At 39.4% G+C, this 20343-nt stretch overlaps 1 pseudogene; it reads right to left on the reverse strand.

Moving 5' to 3' along the window:
• Nucleotides 1-12843: 12843 nt before the first annotated feature.
• Nucleotides 12844-14494, reverse strand: LOC147640928 (cytochrome P450 86B1 pseudogene; annotated as a pseudogene).
• Nucleotides 14495-20343: the final 5849 nt, after the last annotated feature.

Genomic DNA, 20343 nt, shown 5'->3' on the forward strand with positions numbered 1-20343 from the left:
TTTGTATTATTAAAGATCTTACTTCTTGTGAGTGTTCTCTTGTATACACCACATGTTGTATTCACTTACAAGATCATTACCTCAAGCTTAAATGCGTGCTTTAATTCTAGATAGTAGAATTAATTCAACATCATTGTTTTATAAAGTACACCATGGGTCTCTAACATTATGGGAATGTAGAGTGCTCACACTATGTGAATGTAGAGTGCTCACACTACAACAACATAAATGTAGAGTGCTCACATAGTGGGAATATAGAGTGCGTACCTTATAACATGAATGTAGAATGCTTACACTATTTATGGGAATGTAGAGTGCTCACACAACATGATGAGTGTAGAAGGACCACACTATGGGAATGCAGAGTGCTCAAACTATGGGAATGTAGAGTGCTTACACTACAACATGAATCTAGAGTGCTCACACTACAACATAAATGTAGAGTGCTCACACTATGGGAATGTAGAGTCCTCAAACTACAACATGAATGTCAAACTTTAAGGGTTTTTTTAAAGGCCAACATTATTTTTATTAACCTCAAAGGTTCATTGTAGTGGGTGCATTGATTTAGAGTTGTGTGTACTTTTCTATACATCATGTGTTTACTTCGTAAATGCACGTTGAATACCCCTCATGCCACCAATATAACACCCATCATGTGTTTATCTCATAACTGTTCCTTGAATAACCCATCATGACACCATTATAATTTGGGATAATGTTCCCATATCACACTCTTGCAACATCCCTTTATATTGTGAGAACTCACCCTTCATGGAAACACACCCATCATCCACACTCTTGCAGCATCTCTTTCTTATCACACTCTTGTGACATCCCTTTATTACAAGAAAATATTGTGAGAACTCGCCCTTCATGGGAAACTTGCCCACCATCCATGTTCTTATACCTAAAGTTTGTAGTTATTTTAACTTTGAATAGTGGGAAAAACCCTTAAAGGAGCAGTGTACCAATAGAATACAAAAATATTGGAGTAAATGCAACTTAAATTTTTATATTTTTTTAGTTGCCTGTAATCCTATCTTCCTCTTATTTCATAAAGTATATCTCCCATTCTATAAAATCTAACATTATTTATACCTTCGCACTTATCTCATTTTCATGGGTTAAAAACAAACCCATTCTTAAACATCCCATTATGGTTGACCTTTTTTTCTGTTGGGGGGTGGGGGTGGGGTTAATAACTCCTTAAAGTAAAAACCTTCCATGTACTCAAAGCGTTCACTAATAAACGCAACCTTGAAATATTTAAAATTTCCATTAAACTGAGAATAAATGTTGTAAATCTACTCAAAGCATTCGTCACTAATAAACACAACCTTGAAATATTTGAAATAGACATCAAACTTAGAATAGATGTTGTAAATATTTTCATCCTAATAACATTGCACTTCTGTAGCCAATTCACAAGAGGTTAAGCTGGAATTAATTCATATTGTATATCTACATGGCCTTATCTAATGCCAATGAAAATGGGGTGGGTTCCATAAAAACTTTAAACATGAGATCATAATTGGCAAGGGCCACTTCCTCTTGGATCTATGAACATTACATAATAGATCATCAATTATAGGAAGTTTCTTATCATATAGAATCTTCTTGATCAAGATATGGATTTTTCTATGATGTAGCAACATGCTCTTCATATTTTTTATCCTCTACCAAAATATGTGTAGGTGTCCCCCCCTAAGAGGAGACAACGATGTTTCAAGTGATGTTGGATTAGTTACTTAGGTAATATTATCTTGGTATGCCCAATCAAGCAAAGTTATTCCTTACCTCATGTGGTTCCTCTTGATACGGTAACTCATTTTACGATGAGTTTTTAACCAAGGGTTATAGATTTAATAACCTATAACTCCAAGAGAGAACTGCAAGATGTAGCCTAGTAAAATATAGTTGTGGCTTTTTAAATTGAATTTTATTCTTTATATGTTGATAAAGAGATCACATCCACAAATATTCAAACAAGAAACTTTTTTTCTTCAAAATATGCTTAATTCGAGTTATGATTGACACTTTTATGGTTATAATCTTGTTGATGAACACATAGACCACAATGTTATTTCAAAATCCACTTTATATGAAACACACTCCAAGCCATCTTATAGCCCAACAAAGTCTTCCACTTTGCACTCCATGTTTTGTAGAAGTATGAGCAATAGTAAGCTTACGCTTGATTACATGATCGTTGTAGTACCATCAAACTCCTTAGAGGTAAAATCACCTTATTGTCAAGCCTTTAATTTTTTAAAGTGTGAATTATAATTTTATCAAATTTTCAACAAAAGATAAACTCCAAATAATATTAACTTTACTTAACATTTGTCGTAAAACTATAGCCAAATATTTAATGCTAAGAATCTAGAGTAGGATGAAAGAGTATGTAAGAAGGTTGGCTTTATCAAAAGGGATTCTTATTCTTAACTTAACATTTTTAGTATGACAAGGATAAAATGTGACTTTAAAAGTTATACAATCATAAGAGTTGGGAGGCTATCCTTAAGATGCTTTTAGCATATATGGTTTGGAATAAAGTTTGTGCACATGGTGTAAATGCTACTCTTGAGTGTGCGAAACCATTAATGGATATCAATGAATGTCAAGGAGGATGCAATGTCACCCAAATGAAAACCCTAATCTAAGTGTGAAATTGATCAAGTGGTAACTTTACTTAACATTTGTCGTAAAACTATAGCCAAATATTTAATGCTAAGAATCTAGAGTAGGATGAAAGAGTATGTAAGAAGGTTGGCTTTATCAAAAGGGATTCTTATTCTTAACTTAACATTTTTAGTATGACAAGGATAAAATGTGACTTTAAAAGTTATACAATCATAAGAGTTGGGAGACTATCCCTAAGATGCTTTTAGCATATATGGTTTGGAATAAAGTTTGTGCACATGGTGTAAATGCTACTCTTGAGTGTGCAAAACCATTAATGGATATCAATGAATGTCAAGGAGGATGCAATGTCACCCAAATTAAAACCCTAATCTAAGTGTGAAATTGATCAAGTGGTCTAATCTGGTCTAATGGAGATTAGGGGATACCTAATGGAGACTAGATGAATGATTAGGTAATAAGTTAATGGAGATTAGGTGGAGTGAGAACTCTAAGAGTGAACATTGAGAATGTGGGTTAAAAAATGGGCTTTTTATAGCTCAACTGAGTTAGGGCTGGGGTTTTTTGGATAGCAAGGGACATGTGCTAGTTGATGATTAGGTATCCATACTTGTACCTAATCCAATGTCTTGATCTTGAAAAATGCATTTGGATGGAGTGGCAACTCGTATAACATACCACCATTTTGAATCCTTTGGATTGGGATGAAACACCACCTACAAAACTAACAAGATAAGCTTTTAAGTACTTGAAATTTAGACCTTAAGCTTTTAAGTACTTGAAACACCACCTACAAAACTAACAAGATAAGCTTTTAAGTACCTGAAATTTAGACCTTAATTAAATTATTTGGTTGAGGATGTAATTGGTATAAAATCTCACCTGTTCACAATGTTTAGGTAGTACAAAGGTGTCTCTTAGATATTCCAAGGCTTATTGGAGTCGATCACAAAACCCCCCACTTTGATGCTACTTGATAATTGCCTGAGCTTCTCTACATACCTTCTTGACCCATTTGAAATTCAAGATAAATAAGTTGAAGTTTCTAAACCTAACCTCAAAGATATCTTGAATAGTTCCACAATAATCAAGCTTTTCTACCATAATAGCAATATTATGTCTACTAGCTCCACTATCTTGCTCAAAATTTTCCATTACACCATAATCATGGGGTTCCTTTTATACTCCACACACTTAATGTGAGAGTGCCTTCCATTTGACCATTCCATTTGACCACAATGCATTGTGAACTTTATAGAGTGAGAAAACAAAAGTATAAAAAATATACATAAACATTAAGCATGTGTATCTAAATAGATGGCTCATCTTAATGAAATAGATACCATGTGTATGATTAAGGAAAGTTATCCTCAGTCATACACACTGCATCTATTTCATTGAGACAAGACATCTCAATAGATGTAAGATATTTATCTCTTTAGAAGATATCTACCTACATTGAAACCATGCATTAGAGAGACACTTGGTAAATCAAAATGACATGTATCATATGCACAAGATTAAATATAGAGATGTGAATTCAAGAGAAAGTTATATCTCACCTTTCCATCTCCAAAACCACCAACAGAAATTGGAAGAATATCATATACATAGATAAATTTAATACATGAGTATTTTTTAAATATAAAGAGATGTTGAATAGATGAATTTATGAATACCTGCAACATCTTATGCTAATAAGGCATTTTGAATCCATATAATTGTGTCTCTCCCTGTTTGTCTTTGTAAAGGCACACTTCAATGATGATAGAATGTAAATAGGTGTGCGAGAAAGTATAAGGCAAGACTTATAGCCAAATGACATGCATAGACCTATGACATTGACCATGAGGAGAGTTTTAACAAAGTTGCTAGGATGCCAACTGCAAGAGCAATCATTACAATGGGTGCAGCTAAGAAATGGTCTTGACATTAGATTGCTATAAAGAATACTTTTTTACATGGTGATTTAGAGGAGGAGGTCTACATGGTGAAGCCACCTAGATATAGGGACCATACACACCTAAATTTTCTTTGCACAGATTCATTGTATGGCTTGAAGAAGGCACTTAGAGCATGGTAAGACTAGATATGAGAGTACCTTATCATTGTTAGATTTCATCTCTACAATAAATTTTTCACTACATGGCTAGACAAGATAGAAGAGTATCTTATCACTATTGGATTGAACATAATCTACATTAAATTTTCTACTATATGTGAAAAAGACTGATAGGGACATTGTTCTAGTAGTCATCTATATTGATGACTTGATTATCACAGGGGACAATGATGCCGGCATTCATGAGATGAAGATGCTCTTGAAGAAAAAAATTGAAATAAAGGATTTTGGTGACCTGCGATACTCCCTAGCTATAAAGGTGATTAGATGATTAGATTATGTGATACAATTTGGCTTTTGTAGAGGTAGTATGCTGTGTACATGCAGCAGTCCAAGTATGGAATGATAGATTGTAAGACAATCTCAATGCCATTAGGGTAACCATTAGATTAGAACACACAAAATTGGATACCAATACACATGATATTTTGAAAGACCCTGTTGAGATGCATTATGGGGAGTTTGATCTACATAACTATCATTGGGCCACATCTAAGCTATGTTGGATATGCTATTGGATTGGTGCATCAATGTATATAGGTCTTGATGATGACGAAGCGAGTACACTTGGATATGACTAAGAGGATACTTAGGTGCATAAAGTCCACAATACACTTTGGATTTTTATGAGGCTGGAGTATAGGTGCATGTACATGGATATATAGATATACATTGGGCTGTTAGTGTCTTACATAAGAGTCTACTGGCAGCTTTACATTTTCTTTGGGGAGTGTTGCTATTAGCTAGACTAGTAATAATAATGGTTGCTTTATCAAGTACAAAGGATGGTGCTAGCATGTCATGTAGCTTGGTTAGACCATGGATAGGGCTATTGTTATTTATTGTGACAACATGAGCATAATATAATTGACGACGAGTGACCTAGTGCATAGATACATCTACTTTCATTTAAATATGGATAGTATATAGTTAGTGAGTAACCTGTCATGCTTAGATGATGGCACATTGTGGTGCATTATAAATTCATGAGGAAGAAGGTTCTAGTAGGTGATGTGTATTTGGTATATGTCAGCACAAAGGATCAGACAACTGACATCTTCACAAAGACATTAGCATAACAAAGCTCCATAGGCTTAGGAGCTTACTTGGAGTACAAGGTATGGAGTTGAGCTCGAGGTTTGTATAAGTTATGTGGATTTGGTATATGTCAGCATAAAGGATCAGACAACTGATATCTTCACAAAGGCATTAGGTATAACAAAGATCCACAGGCTTAGGAGCTCACTTGGAGTACAAGGTATGGAGTTAAGCTCAAGGGGAAGTGTTGAGATATTGAAATAAACTATTGTGGACATGACACGCCCAGAGATCCATACTTATGCCACTAGCATGGTCAATGTGAATATGACAATCACTTTGGTTTTCCGGTTGTGTGATAGTCACTTTGGTTTACTAGAGTTATGGCATAGTTATAGTGCCAGCTCACGTAATTGGGTTCACACTATGGACTGACCTTGAATGTTTTAGTAGGAAAATAATTCGACCCTTATATATAGTATGTAATCTTATGTTTGTGTTATGGTTCTAGAGAAGAGAAGAGAATAGAAGAAAATTTAGCCATCCATCTCTCTTATATGTACTTGTCTGTGTGTGCGTGCTTGTAAGGAGCTCAAGCTCACCCTCTCCTCCCACATTTTTTTTAGAGACATCCAATGGCTTTTAGTGTGGATGAGTGAGGAAGAAATCAATGATTCTCCTCATACACCACCTTCTTTAGGGAATTTGGCCATGATGAAATAAGTTATGGTCCATAAATAGCACATGCATCATACCTGGAAGTTGTAAGACCTATTATGAATTTAATTCAAAAGAGTAATACTAACGTGATATCTATCAATTAATAAAATTGATAGTTAGAAAATATACATACTCAATGAGCACTTTGAGTATTCGCAAGTCATGTATCGTCTACAAAAAAACCCCCTTCACCTCCACACTACATTATTGTCTAGGTCTTAACATATCATAGACTTTGATAGCCCACCATAGTTCCTCCATATCCTTAACCAAAGGCTTGAGGTACATATCTACATTACACATCTATATTCTTGACCTTATACTTTCCAAAGATAAGAAGAAGAGCAAAGCATTATATGCCCTTTCTTCATAGCCTTCCATGGAGGAATGTTGTAATTGACTAACACAACTAGCCATGTGGACCATGTTGACCATAATTTAGACTTGAAACCAAATGGATTGACACCATAATTTAGACTTGAAACCAAATGGATTGACACCATCCATGCCCAAGTTGAGTGGAAAGTGGCAGGGCTCATCTTTGAACTTTGGCCCCACCATTGGTGCTCTACATGTTGCCAATATGGTGAATCCACTAGGTCCTCATGATGCCATTGGTTGATGAGTAGTTGTTTGCATGCCATATCATATGCTTCGTAAACAACAAATTTACACCAAAATATGTGCTAAAAAGCATACACAAATAAGCCTCTACTTTTTTTATCCCCTACTATTGTTTTATTGTTTGTTTGCTGTTTTAATGAAGCTAGCAGCAAAGCTAGTACTAAATTGGTAAAAGTTTCCATTGCCACAATTCATCCTTTTCTCTCATTCTCTTTAAAAATAGGTACTCCCTCCTCCTTGTTGCATGATAGAGGTTTCCCATTTTTCTCTCCTTCACCATTCCTCTCCTTAACCATTCCCTTTTTTTGTCTCCTTCCCCATTCCTCTCCTTCACCATTCCCCCACTTTTTGTCTCCTCCAACATTCCTCTCCTTAACCATTCCTCTCCCTCTTCTTTACCATTCCTCTCGGTAAGTGCATGCATGTTGTTTGTTTTTTGCTTTGTTTTTTCTTCTAATCTCCATTAGAGGTTCTCTATTAGAAACGTTTTATTATGGTTTCTCTGTTAGTCTTCTACTATTAGGGTTTCTATTGGTGCTTATGATTATTAGGGTTTTGTATTACAAAGGGACAATGTTGCTAATAAACCCTAATCTCTATTGGTGCTTATGATTATTAGGGTTTTCTCAAGTAGGAGGGGGAAGATCACCTCATATGTGAGGGACTGTAGCAAGCCAAAATGCAAAGGCACAAGGTATGCAAGAGGCGAATACAGTGTGTGTGTGAGGGGGGGGAGGCTTGGCTATATATATGCACAAATAGGGGCAGCTGACCAGCACCACACGACTAGGCATAAAGGCCCATGACTCCATAAAATTGGAGAGAAATGTGGAAAAAGGGGAAAGGGGGTGACTAGCCCCTTAAGCTAACATGGTTAGCCCTAGGGACACAAATAGGACACCACAGAGGAGCCAACAACAAGGGGATGATGATGTCTAACACCCCCTCTTAGCACTGGATGGAGACTGGATGCTGAGTGAGCTCCAAGAAGCTAGAGATGCCATCTTTGATCAAAGATGAAAGACTGCAACAAGAGGTACCAAGAAAGCTCCTCAGTAGCTCAGCTACAAAAGTAACAAAACAAGTTGCCAGGTACACCCCTTCTCTGAAAGAAAACAACCATGTAGGTTGCATTATGCTGCTCCAAATAATGGTTCCATTCCCAATTGTAAGAACGCTCCCCGAAGTCAAATGTCATGTTTCCGTGGAGAAGGTCTCAAAAACCTCAAAACTAAACACGATCAGATCCTCTAGATAATCAATCCTGGGAGAAGCAGGCTACTCCTCACTAGAACCCTCTGAGTCCATCTGCTCAAACTCTATACCAAGAGTTGAAACCAATCTAGACCTATGATAACAAACCCCAAAACGCTCAACAAACTTTAGGACGTAGCAAGAAATAACCATAAACAACACTGAAAAGAGCACAACACTAATGCAAAGACGACCAACCGCCCTAGGAATTGCTTTATTCCAATGAATAAATTGATCAAGGTGCAGGTGCAATCAGCACCGGATTTTTCCACATATATCTTGGGAAGATTTCCATAAAGCACACATGAGACTATGTCCTAGTTTTCTTCACAAGATAAATGCCCGTCTTTTGCTATGTGTTCAGGCCAGATCTGCTCCGTGAAAAACAGTCATACCACATGTCTTGAATCTGCATCATAAAGAAATCCATGAAATCTCCAAGATAGCTATGTCACCGAGCCAAATCAGTCCATGGAAAACAGCTCTATAAAAGTCCCATACACAACCATAACAACCCCAAATATTCCCCACAGCAGCCCGCTTTTTACAGCCTATTTTGAGGGCAGGAGAGAGAAGATACACTTTGTAGCTAGCCAGTACAAAGCACCAAAGCGAGAGAGCAACCCGACTAGAGTACACGTGTAACAGCTATTGTACGGTTTGTTCCGTACAAAAGATCCCAGAAGACAGCTCGCTGTTGTACGATCGGTATTGAGGCAGCTATAAGACCGGTTTTGGAGAGCAGCCCAGTATAGAAAGAACTCGTAGCTATATGACCAGCCTGAGAGCAACCAGTCAAGAGAGGGAGTAAACCAGCCTACTGTTGGCCAGCCGGAGGGGGCGTTCACCAAAAGGCGATGAACCATACTGTTCTTAACCTGTTCGAAGGTGAGAGAAGTGAGAGAGAGAGAACTTGCTGTAGCCGATCTATTTCCTGTGTGCATGTCCTCCAAAAGAGCCGCCCCTTCCTCCAGTCCTTGTCTGCCACTTAAAAACAGTTGTTCTCCTCTAAATCAAGCGAAAGATTATGTCTAAAAGGCATGGTGCATTTAAGAGGGGGTTCAAGTGGGATCGACGGTTGAGGGGGCCCGATTTTGGGCGGGGCTGATCTGGGCCGTCAGATCCTCGAAAGTAAACTAGGGCCGTCCGATAGTAAACTAGGGTCCGAAAGTAAACTAGACTGCCCCGCATAACAAAATCATATATTAATAAGGGCCGAATACTCTAGGTAGCAGAAATTATAGCCTAATGGTAAGACTATGGCCTCCCTAGCGGCACGTTATGGGTTCAAATCCTTTCTTTTGCAATTTGAGACTTAGGCAAAAAATTATAAGTCCAAACTCGAAAACTGAAGTAAACTAGGCAATTTGGCAAGCCCCCGACTTTACTGCAGGGTGGCCCTAGATCTTTTATAAGCTAGGGGAGATGAAGGATCCTAGTTTACTTCAGAGGCCAAGTGCGGACATCACAAAAAAAAACTCGGCCTATGAAGTAAACTAGGGATCCTAGTTTACTTCACAGGCCGAGTTTTTCACCAAAAAAAACGGGCTCCTTGCTGATCGGAATGGTAAATGCCCAAAATTTGTCTGCCCACTCATTAATAAACTGCGGAAGCCCAAACTCATTTATAAGTTGTTCGACCGTACTTTAATGAAGTGTGGATCTGCAAAACAACAAATTGAACTATAAGTCTAGTAAGCTTAAACAAAGAGTTTAGGGTCACACTTACCACTTGTCTGCAGCCCACAAGCAAGGTCAGAATACAGATTCACAAGCACGGTTCACGAGAGGGCGTCCCCTGCCCGTAAACTAGACACACAAATCTTGCACAGCAAGCAGTAAAACAGTTGCCTGTGAAGTAAACTAGGATCCCTAGTTTACTTCACACGCCGAGTTTTTTTTCGGCCCCATTTTACTTTCGGGGATCCGACGGCCCGGATCGGGCGGCCTCGCCCAAAATCGAGCCCCCTCAATCGTCGATCCCACTTGAACCCCTCTTAAATGCACCATGCCTTTTACACACGAGGTGGTAGCCTCTCCATAAATACCATAAAACTCCTCTATTGGGAGTTAAAAACAGCTATTTGAGAGGCTTGCCAAATCTACAAACAGCTCTTCCATAACTTTCGGAGACTGACATGGATTCCCAATCAATTAAGACATCTTTAAATATATTAGGGAGGTACGTAAACTCTCTTTTTATTATTTTGTTTTAAATTCTTTTGAGATTAAATAAATCGATAATGTGTATACGAGAGAATATGATAACGTGTATACGAGAGAATCTGAATCGATAAATGGTACACTTAACGAATAAATCGATAACGTGTATACGAGAGAATCTGAATCGATAAATGGTACGCTTAATGATGAGTGACTCTTGACTTTCTTAACTATACATGATTGCCTTAGTCTGACTCATAGAATAAACACCTTTGGAGTTAAAGAATTAGAAAATTGAATATTTGACTAGTTTGTGACTAGATTTTAGGTATAACCTTCTTTTGGGGCTATTTTGCGAAGCATTTATCTTTTCGTGTGCTTAGAATCTGATTTTGACATAAAGACAAAAGTTTTAGATGACAAAAAACTTTATAAGAGTGTATGAGATGCTACAAAGTGAAATCCCTTTCCGTTTTGAGGTATTCGAGTGCAAAGTGGGGTACTTGGCTGTTTTTGACAGTTTTATGCTAAAAACACATCTTTGACCATTTTGAACGCTCTCAACGGGACCTTAGAACTCATTTTTAGAGAGCCATCATAGATATATATTTTATAGAGCATTAGAATTACTAAAACTTTGTAGTTTTGACTTTTCTCTAATTCCAAATAGATTGGAAGATATTACTCTCCCAAAGAGACGAGTCGTTAGGCTTTGCCTTAAAAATTCTTATCAAGATTGACTATCTTATCTATATAGACCGGATGGACTAGTGCATAAGCATGATTAAGACTTAGCTACTAGAGATGATATCGCTGGTTAGAACATTGATAGAGATTTATATTATGTAAATGTTTGTTTGAGATTACATGAGTCTTTGCTTATGTGATAAGAATCTTGGATATGGCATGCATACTTATTTTGTTATTTGAGAGCCTGGTTGATTTGATTGTATTGCTATGTAGAAATAGCACGATTAAGTGAGTTTTAATATTTTCTTAGATTAAGTTATATGATATGGTTAGATTTGGGACCGTCACACCTTTTTTGAGTCATGCGTTTTGTTTGCGTTGGAGCCACAAGTTGCAACTTTCAAATTGTGGGTGTTACTAGCCCGTTGTTCAAACCCTCCCTATTGTGGGTGTGCGAGCACATCTTGAGTCGTATCCTCACTCCATTGTTAGTCACACTAGAAATGGGTTATGGAGGAAGAGCATCAACCGTCTTGATGGAGGCAAGAAGAGGGTTTCCTTCACAGTGGTTCTCACTCACAAAAGGTAGAGGTGGATTAGAAGAGGGAAAGCTCATGCAAGGGAGGAATCTATAATCAAATCTATCTAAGCATGCATCCATTTAGCAAGCATGAATCCAATAGAACACAAGCTATCCAAGAGAGTACGGAGAACAGGGAGCTGATCACACATATTCTATTGCAATAGGAATGATTATGTATTGCTTAATGTCACATTTACCTTATATACAAATGGCTAGTGTTCACACGTAGTTGGCCATAACTTAAAAGTAGTCCATGGCCACTATGCCTAGCCTTAAGCAAGTACATACATGAAGTTTGTGACTTCTCATTTAGCGTTAAGCATACGATAAAGCAACTTCATATATTCGAGTGTTGTCTTACAATAGATAGGTTTCCGTTGCATACAGGTAAGCTGGCGAAGTGATGAGGCTCTAAAGACAAGCATTAGATTGGCGTGGATAGGGGAGGCATGAGGGGGGGTCGTTGGAGTTGTGGCTTGTGTTTTATCCAAGGCCATTTTCTTAAACAAGTTTCCACTAATTGTAAATCTCTCATGCTTTGTATAGAAAGTTCTTGAATAATATATTTTAATGGCTAGCTTGCCCACATACCTTGCCATGTTTCTAGCTCCGAGAAATTCGGCCAAAAGGTTCTCCTTCACGAGCTATTGCCTCAAGATTTCCACCTTGACAAAGAGACTTCAAATCCTTGGCGTTAGGAAACTTCTATGAGCTTCTCTTGCTTTTCTTGGGCATGGTAGCAAGAGCCCCTTGTCGAGTACTTGATCACCATCTTAATGACTCCATGAGTTATTATACTTTTGAGACAAGGTATGCATTTACCTTTACACCATGGAGGAAAATCGTTGCAAATCAACTTTCAAAATAACACCTTTGTAGAATGCCTTTTGCAAACTTCTTTTAAGATTAGAGTTTTGACCATAGAGCTGCCTATAGAGCTATAGAGCTGCCTATAGAGCTCTCTAGCTATTAATCCTAACTAAAATACATATGATGAGCTAGGGTGGGTTGGGGTGCTCTAAACAAGGATGTACGTACAAATTTCCACATAAAAAAACTACTACAACCTAGTTCACAATTGGTGTCTTCTCAGATGACAAAGATTAACGAGGTTGCAAGGATACAAGTAGGCCATCCTTCATGTACAAAGTGATGGAGAGTTTGGGAACAACTTTGTGGCCGGGGACTAAGATGACCCTGAAGTGGAAGAGGAGGGTGGATGCAACAGCCTTCATGAGTAAGTAGGCCATGTCTTTGCCGAGACATGTACGAGGGCCAGCATTAAACACAGTATATTGGAAGGGTGATATGCATGCAGGTGTACATGTGGTGCTACCATTGTCATAGAGCCAACGCTCAGGTCGAAAGGTTGTGCAATCAGGGCCCCAAATGCTCTCCATTCGACCCATGGTATAAATACTGTATATGAACTTATGGTCCTTCTTTACATGGTTCCCATCAGGCATGACATCATTCATCAGCACATGTTTTACCTCGACCGGGACCGATGGGTAGAGGCGAAGGGCTTCCGATAGAGCAGCATGAAGATAGTGCATTTTATTGAGCTCAGCGCGTGTAAGTAAGGGCTTACCCTCGTCCTTTGCACCACCGACAACGTGTCGCACTTCACGAGCCACCATCTCTTCTACCTGTGGGTGATTGGCCAGCAGCCAAAAGAACCAAGAGAGAGCTAAGGCTGACGTGTCTCTCCCAGCCAACAAGAAGTTAACCACCACGTCTCTCAAAAACTTCTCACTGTGTGACTCCCCCATCTTCATGAAGCAAGACAAGAGGTCAGCTTTACATTCACTTTCGCCCTCATTTTGGAGTTCCCTTTTTCTAGAGGATATCACCTCCTCAGCAAACTCGTCCACAATTTTAAGGGCCTGAGACATCTCCCTCTCTTTGCCAAGGTGCCGCCATTTAAGAGCTTGCCACCAGCTTGACGGCAACAAAAACCTGAGCGTGGTGCTTTCCGACGCTGTTTCAAAGGCCTTTGCAAAAGGCACCACAGGGAGACCAGGAGAGAGACAGCAGGTGTCTACTCCGAAGCCCACCAAGCAGACAGTATCAAAAGTGAAGCGAAGCATGAGGTCCTGAAGGTCTACCTGCAATCTCCTCTCACAAATATCGTGCAAGATGGGCAGAAGCTTCTTCTCCACAGCCGCAAACACAGTATCATCAGTGAATTGTCTGCAGATACGAGAGTTGAGCTGCAGGCTGGCGGTTTTTCTCTGCAATCTCCAAAGCTCATGGTCTGCGTTGAAGATACCCTGGCCCAAGAGGTCATGGAAGATGGCTGAGAAATCTTTCCCTTTTGGGAAATTCTGGAAGTGGTCTCGGAGGGCATACTCGACGTTGCGGGGGTCAGATGTGAGGAAGTAGTTCATGTTGGTAAACCAAGGGCCATGGAATTGGAAACTACCGCCGTTTGCAATGAGCACTTTGGTCGCCCAGTCGTAGAAATGGTGCACATTAAGCAGTAGAGCAGGCAGCATCCCCACCACGGGCCACTTAGTAGGGTTTCCTCTTGGGGAGACCATCCAAGCACGCCATATTGCACCTCCCAGCACAGCAATACCGACTGTCCACACCAGCTCGCACAAGCTCACCCCATCGAGCAAGGTGCGGTGCCACGGCCTCTGAGAGAACATATTTGATGAATGCAGCTCAACCTCCTAGCTACTCCTGGACTGCTCTTCTGCAGCACAAACAATTCAAGCTGTGTGTGTAGGAGATATTGTGCAAGAGATGAAGTCGTGCCTACACTATTCCCTGGTCACTGGTCAGTGGTGATGGCTGGTCTTTTTTTTTTTACCAACAAGCGCAAGAATTAATTAAGAGAGACAGAATTTATAAAATCTGGCTGGGAATCAGCCCAACAGAATTGAAGCTATGCGATAAAAAGTTTTGTAATTGTTATGGCTGGTCTTTATTAAAGTAAAGGTAAGAGCGAACCGTGAAAGGACTGGATGTCAGCTAGGACACGGCAGCAATTCAAGAGCATTTACAGTGTAGTGACTAAATCGCAACTAGCACTTCGAAGTAGACAGGTACGAGAGGCAATAGCATAAAGAGAAAACGACGTCTTTTACCGAACCCTACGTACAGGTACAACTTGATAACATAAATAACCCCTCAGCCAAGGACCAAGGCCTTTTACCATATAATGATTAATCGCTTGGGCATTCACAATGAATTGCACTTTCATAATAAGTCATACAATCGCCCCTCACGACCACACTGTCACATCAACATTCAAAATATTGTATGGCCCACGACCACACTTTAACATCAACATTCAAAATATTGTATGGCCTACGACCACACTTTAACATTAACATTCAAAACAATTCATTCAATGAATGACTTAGTATGTGCCAGAGGGTTTGATAATGTTTACTAATTTATTGTTGGTTATTTTAAGGGTGACTAGTGGCGTGACCTGTCTCTGATAGGTCGGGTAGGAGCTACTCACCCTGTTTAAAAAGACAACTTTGCGAAGAAGGAAAAAGTTCATAAACACTTGTCACACATGGATACTCACATTGGAATCAGTGAATTGATGGGTCGGGGGTAGGAGCTATGCACCCTGTTTAAAAAGACAACTTTGCGAAGGAAATGGCACATAAACATCTGTCACACATGGATACTCACATTGGAATTAGTGAATTGAATGAGACATGTAAGGAGTAGCACACTTGGCATGCATACACATCGAATATAGTCTTAAGCACGTACTATTATTAGTGCACTCCAATGGATAGCATCCCAAGAAAGGAGCTCCTGAAGTACAGACCTTGCCCTTTTTGAGCATATGCTTTGATGAGTGCAATCCAAAAGATTCCAACCCTGTCTACAATAGCCCCTACTGTTACAGCAATCTTATCATGCATTTGTTCCCCATTGTCATTGGTTCCTAGTAGATTTTGTCACGTAATCTTATGATGGATTTGTTTGCCCTTGTAATTTGCTACCCTTTATCCAGCCTCTAGTATGTTAAAACCTCCAAAGAGACCATAAGTGTAAAAGCATTCCTCCAATCATAGCTACCCCACTGCCTCAAGCATGATGGCACAACAACCATACCGCTTCTGTACACATCAACATTCACCAAACAACAAGCTTCAATTATCTCACTCCTCAGCCTTCTCCCTCCACACCAGACTTGGTCACTTGGCTCATCCCAGCATAGCCTCTCTCTCTCTCTCTCTCTCTCTCTCTCTCTCTCTCTCTCTCACACACACACACACACACACACAAATAGAGACTATCTTAGCTCTGGCTGCCATCACCATGGGTTTCCTTTGACTAGAAGTGGTTGGAAAAAGGCAGTCCCATTGGTTATGGTGGAACATAGCATGGACACCTTCCACCCGAGTGATGCCTGCATTTCTCATGAGAGTCACATTGAGATGATCATTCTGGGACATGTAGGAGGAGCTCACATGTGGTGGACTGTTGGGTAATCTTGGGGGATGAAGGGTGTGCCCCCTTGGAGGGGGCAACATAGTTGGGCTTGGCGGTGGGGTTGAAGACATCGGAGGAGCTAATGGGCTTGCCTACATTCAGTGGGAGGACGAAGGATTTGAGGGGGTTGGGGATTTTGGTCCATAGGGCTGTCAACCCTATGGACCCCGAGGATTACAGGACTATTATGGTTGGCCATGTCTTTGCCAAACTCTATGGATTAGTGCTCGAGGCTAAGCTCAGCACTGTAGTAGAGAGGGAGGGCCTTCAATCCCTATTTAGGCCGGCTTCCACTAGAATCACTCTACTATTGATCATATCTTCACTTTGTGGAGCCTCATTGAGCAGGCTAAGACAGAGGGGTGGTGCCTTTATTATTGCTTTGTGGACTTCCACAAAGCTTTTGATACTATGCCTCGAGACAAAATGCTTCAGAGACTTCAGGCTTTGGGGTTCCCGCGTCGCAGATGGTTTGGGGGATTATAGCATTATATGAGAGGGTAGTGCGGAAAGTTTGCTGCACAGGAGGATTATCAGGAGATAGCTAGCACCATAGGTGTTAAGCAAGATGCCCTCTATCTCCAACCTTATTTGAGATATACATAGATGAGATCTCTGACTTTATTGGACAGAGGAAACAGAGGAGGTTTCTCATTGTCAGGCCTCCTTATTTCTTTGATGCTCTACACTAATGATATTGTTCTATTATTTGACTCACAGGAGGGCTTACATTGACATATGATAGCCTTGGAGGAGTTTTGTAGGGAGAGGGGATTGACAGTGAACCTTGGGAGGGGAAGACCAAGGCCATGATCTTCCACATATCACTGAGGGTGAGGACTGACATGTAGATCTTCTATGGAGGTAGCCAAGTGGCAGTGGTGAGTTCATATGTGTACATGGGGGTGACTTTTACTAGCATAGGAGGTCGTTTTTTCATGCGATAGGCTTCACAGGACCGCTTGACTCAAACATACGCAACTCTAGCTTTGGTAGAGAGATAGTGTCACTAGGCACACTTCTAGGAGCCCCGTACAAAGGGGTGGCTCTTTGATACCATGGTCACCCCTGTTAGACATCATCATTCCCTTGCTTTTGGATCCTCTGTGGTGCCCTATTTGTGCCCCTAGGGTTGACCATGTTAGCTTGAGGGGTTGGTCACCCCCTTTCTCCTTTTCCCCCCATTTTATGGAGTTGTGGACCTTTATACCTAGTTGTGTGGTGCTAGTCGATTGCCCTAGTTTGTGCATATATATAGCCACCTATCCCCCCTCACACACACTATATTTGCCAGTATGAGATACTAGAACTATCGCCTACACAAGGATCTCATAAGGGGAGTATCCTAGTCATATGGGATGCTAAAATATGCACTAGAATATGCAGTTACAAAACTATGACTCATTTATAAATATCATGGATTGGTTGATTCTAATCTATAAGTTATTTCGAAGCCAACATGGAAGGCATACTGTGCTTATATGGTTGGTCAAAGATACGCAAGGTTGTCTTGGACAACAGTGTGCCACTTGAGCTTTTCTAGCTTGTGGACATGTGCTTGTTTTTTGATAGCTTTGCAGAGAAGGATTTCTTACATCGATCATGCCATGGCACATTCCTTTTGCATGTATGTGGATGGATCCCCGGAAGGACTCCGGTGTGAGCCCACTAACATGTCAACAAGAGTTTATGTCTTTTACATGTATGTGGATGGATCCCTAGGAAGGACTCTGGTGTGAGCCCACTAACATGGCAAGAGAACATGTGTGTCTTATGAAGCCTGACATGACAGAACATGTGTGGTTTATGAAGCCTGACATGATAGAACATGTGTGGCTTATGAAGCCTGACATGACCGAAAATGTATGGCTTGTGAAGCTTGACATGATGGAACATGTATGGCTTGTGAGGCTTGACATGATAGGAGACGTGTGTCTTATGAAGCCTGACATGACAAAACATGTATGGCTTATGAGACTTGGCATGACATATCATGTATGACTTGAGAAACTTGACATGACAGTACATGTGTGGCATATGAAGCTTGACATGATAGTACATGTATGGCATATGGAGCTTAACATGGTGTGTTTTCTTACTGTGCATGTGTGGCATATGCAGCCTGACAGGACAGTACATGTATGGCAGATACAGCCTAACATGGTGTGTTTTTTTATAGTACATGTATGGCAGATGCAGCCTGACATGGAGTGTACTTATGTTTTGAAAATTTTTCGGAAAGATTTGGGATTCCTAAACATTCAGAAAAGTGGCAACTCTGTCGAGTATTATATGGTTACAATGGATTTGGAATTATGGTTTTAATAATCAGATTATGGTAGTCCATCTACAATACTTGAAGGGTATTTTTGAACTCGTACCATGTTTATAGAGTTGTGGACAACTATCTCATAAAGATGGCAGGGATGTTGGTCCCTTTCAGTCTTGACCAGTGTTTCTTTCATCATACACTGATTGGAGTCAAGGTGGGAACGAGGATTTTCCACAAAAGCACGGAAGTTATAGGATGGCAAACGCCTATGTAAAGCCAAGACTTGTTGCAAAACTTGTGTGAAGGTTTATCTGGCATGTCTTTATCTGAAGGCGGATTATAGGACATGAGTTTACATGATTTTATTCACTTAGATGGTTTATAAGGGTACTTGTTGACACTTATTTATAAGTCAAGTACTTGTCCACACACTTATTTATAAGTGTGTGGACATGTGGGGATTTGGACAAGGAGCATACATATGAGGTGGACCTGAATTTTTAGCCATGTGTGAACACTTCAAGTGAGCACCCAACTTTGCATGGATATTGCGAGCTTATATATATATATATATATATATATGTTTTTTTCTTATTCAACTATTATACTTGATATAGTACTTGAGAAGCCGTATACCTTTAACTTTCAAGAAAAGTATATATCTTCGTCGTAAGATTTCTTCAAGTAACCTTGGAATGAAACGACTTGACGACTTGCTTGTCTAAGATCTTAACTTGATATAATAAGCTCATAACCTGATTCTTTATTTCTTACATATCTCTTAGATAAAATCAACATACTCGGTAATTACTGCATCTATTAGACTCTCAATACTATAGCATTCTTTTCTCTCAGTATTGTGCTCTCTTTCATTCATTCTCCAATAGATCTTATCTTGTATAAACGATTTTATATGTTAAGCTAGTCATTTATATGCTAGATTTTAGTAGGTCTCCTAAACTCGTCTTAATTCCATAAATTTCTTCCTCACAATAGAGAAATCCTCTATTCTTTCTTCAATGAAGGAGCTTACAAAGTGAAACACTTTAAAACTTTATGACAAATGTGGCTACATAATCTTTCTATTGACAGACTTGTAATCTCCAAAATAGGTATAGATTTTCCAATCTACACTTATTTACTTCACGATGATAATTTACTATTTAACAAGAAAACAGTATTTTACATGAAATCCTTTTCTTGCTCATTCTAAATTCTATATCACACCTTTGACACTTCAAGAAATAATCTTTACCATTATCTCTAATCATGCAAACCCGCTTCTCATGACATAATACCTTGTCCTTTCTAGGCACTAACAAATCTATCCCTAATATGGCATCATATCTTCCCAAAGGTAACACATGTAGATCCACTTTCGACTTAAGGTCACCTATGATGAAAGGTAAATTTTTGACGTACTCCTTACATGTCTGTTGCTTTCCTGAAGCAAGCTCTATTATAAGTTTTTTTTAATTAAATTTAGTTATTCTTAACTATTTTACCATGATGGGTTATTGAAAAACTATGCGTGCTTACCGAGTTAATGAACACTTGAAATACATTATTCACAATCTTGATAGGAATGTTAATAATTGAAGCTCAGTTTTTGGCCTTACCTATATGAACAATAGCATTGACATGTGCATATTCTTCAATCTCCTCGGCCATAGTTGTTGCATTATTTCCTCTTGCTCCACAAGCGTTGTCAGTACCTGAAAAATCTACATATATTCTCTTGCGTACTCTCCCTTGGTTTCT

This window comes from Cibotium barometz, chromosome 2 (assembly GCF_041138505.1).
Source record: "Cibotium barometz isolate CiBa-2024 chromosome 2, ASM4113850v1, whole genome shotgun sequence".
Classification (NCBI taxonomy): Eukaryota; Viridiplantae; Streptophyta; class Polypodiopsida; order Cyatheales; family Cibotiaceae; genus Cibotium; species Cibotium barometz.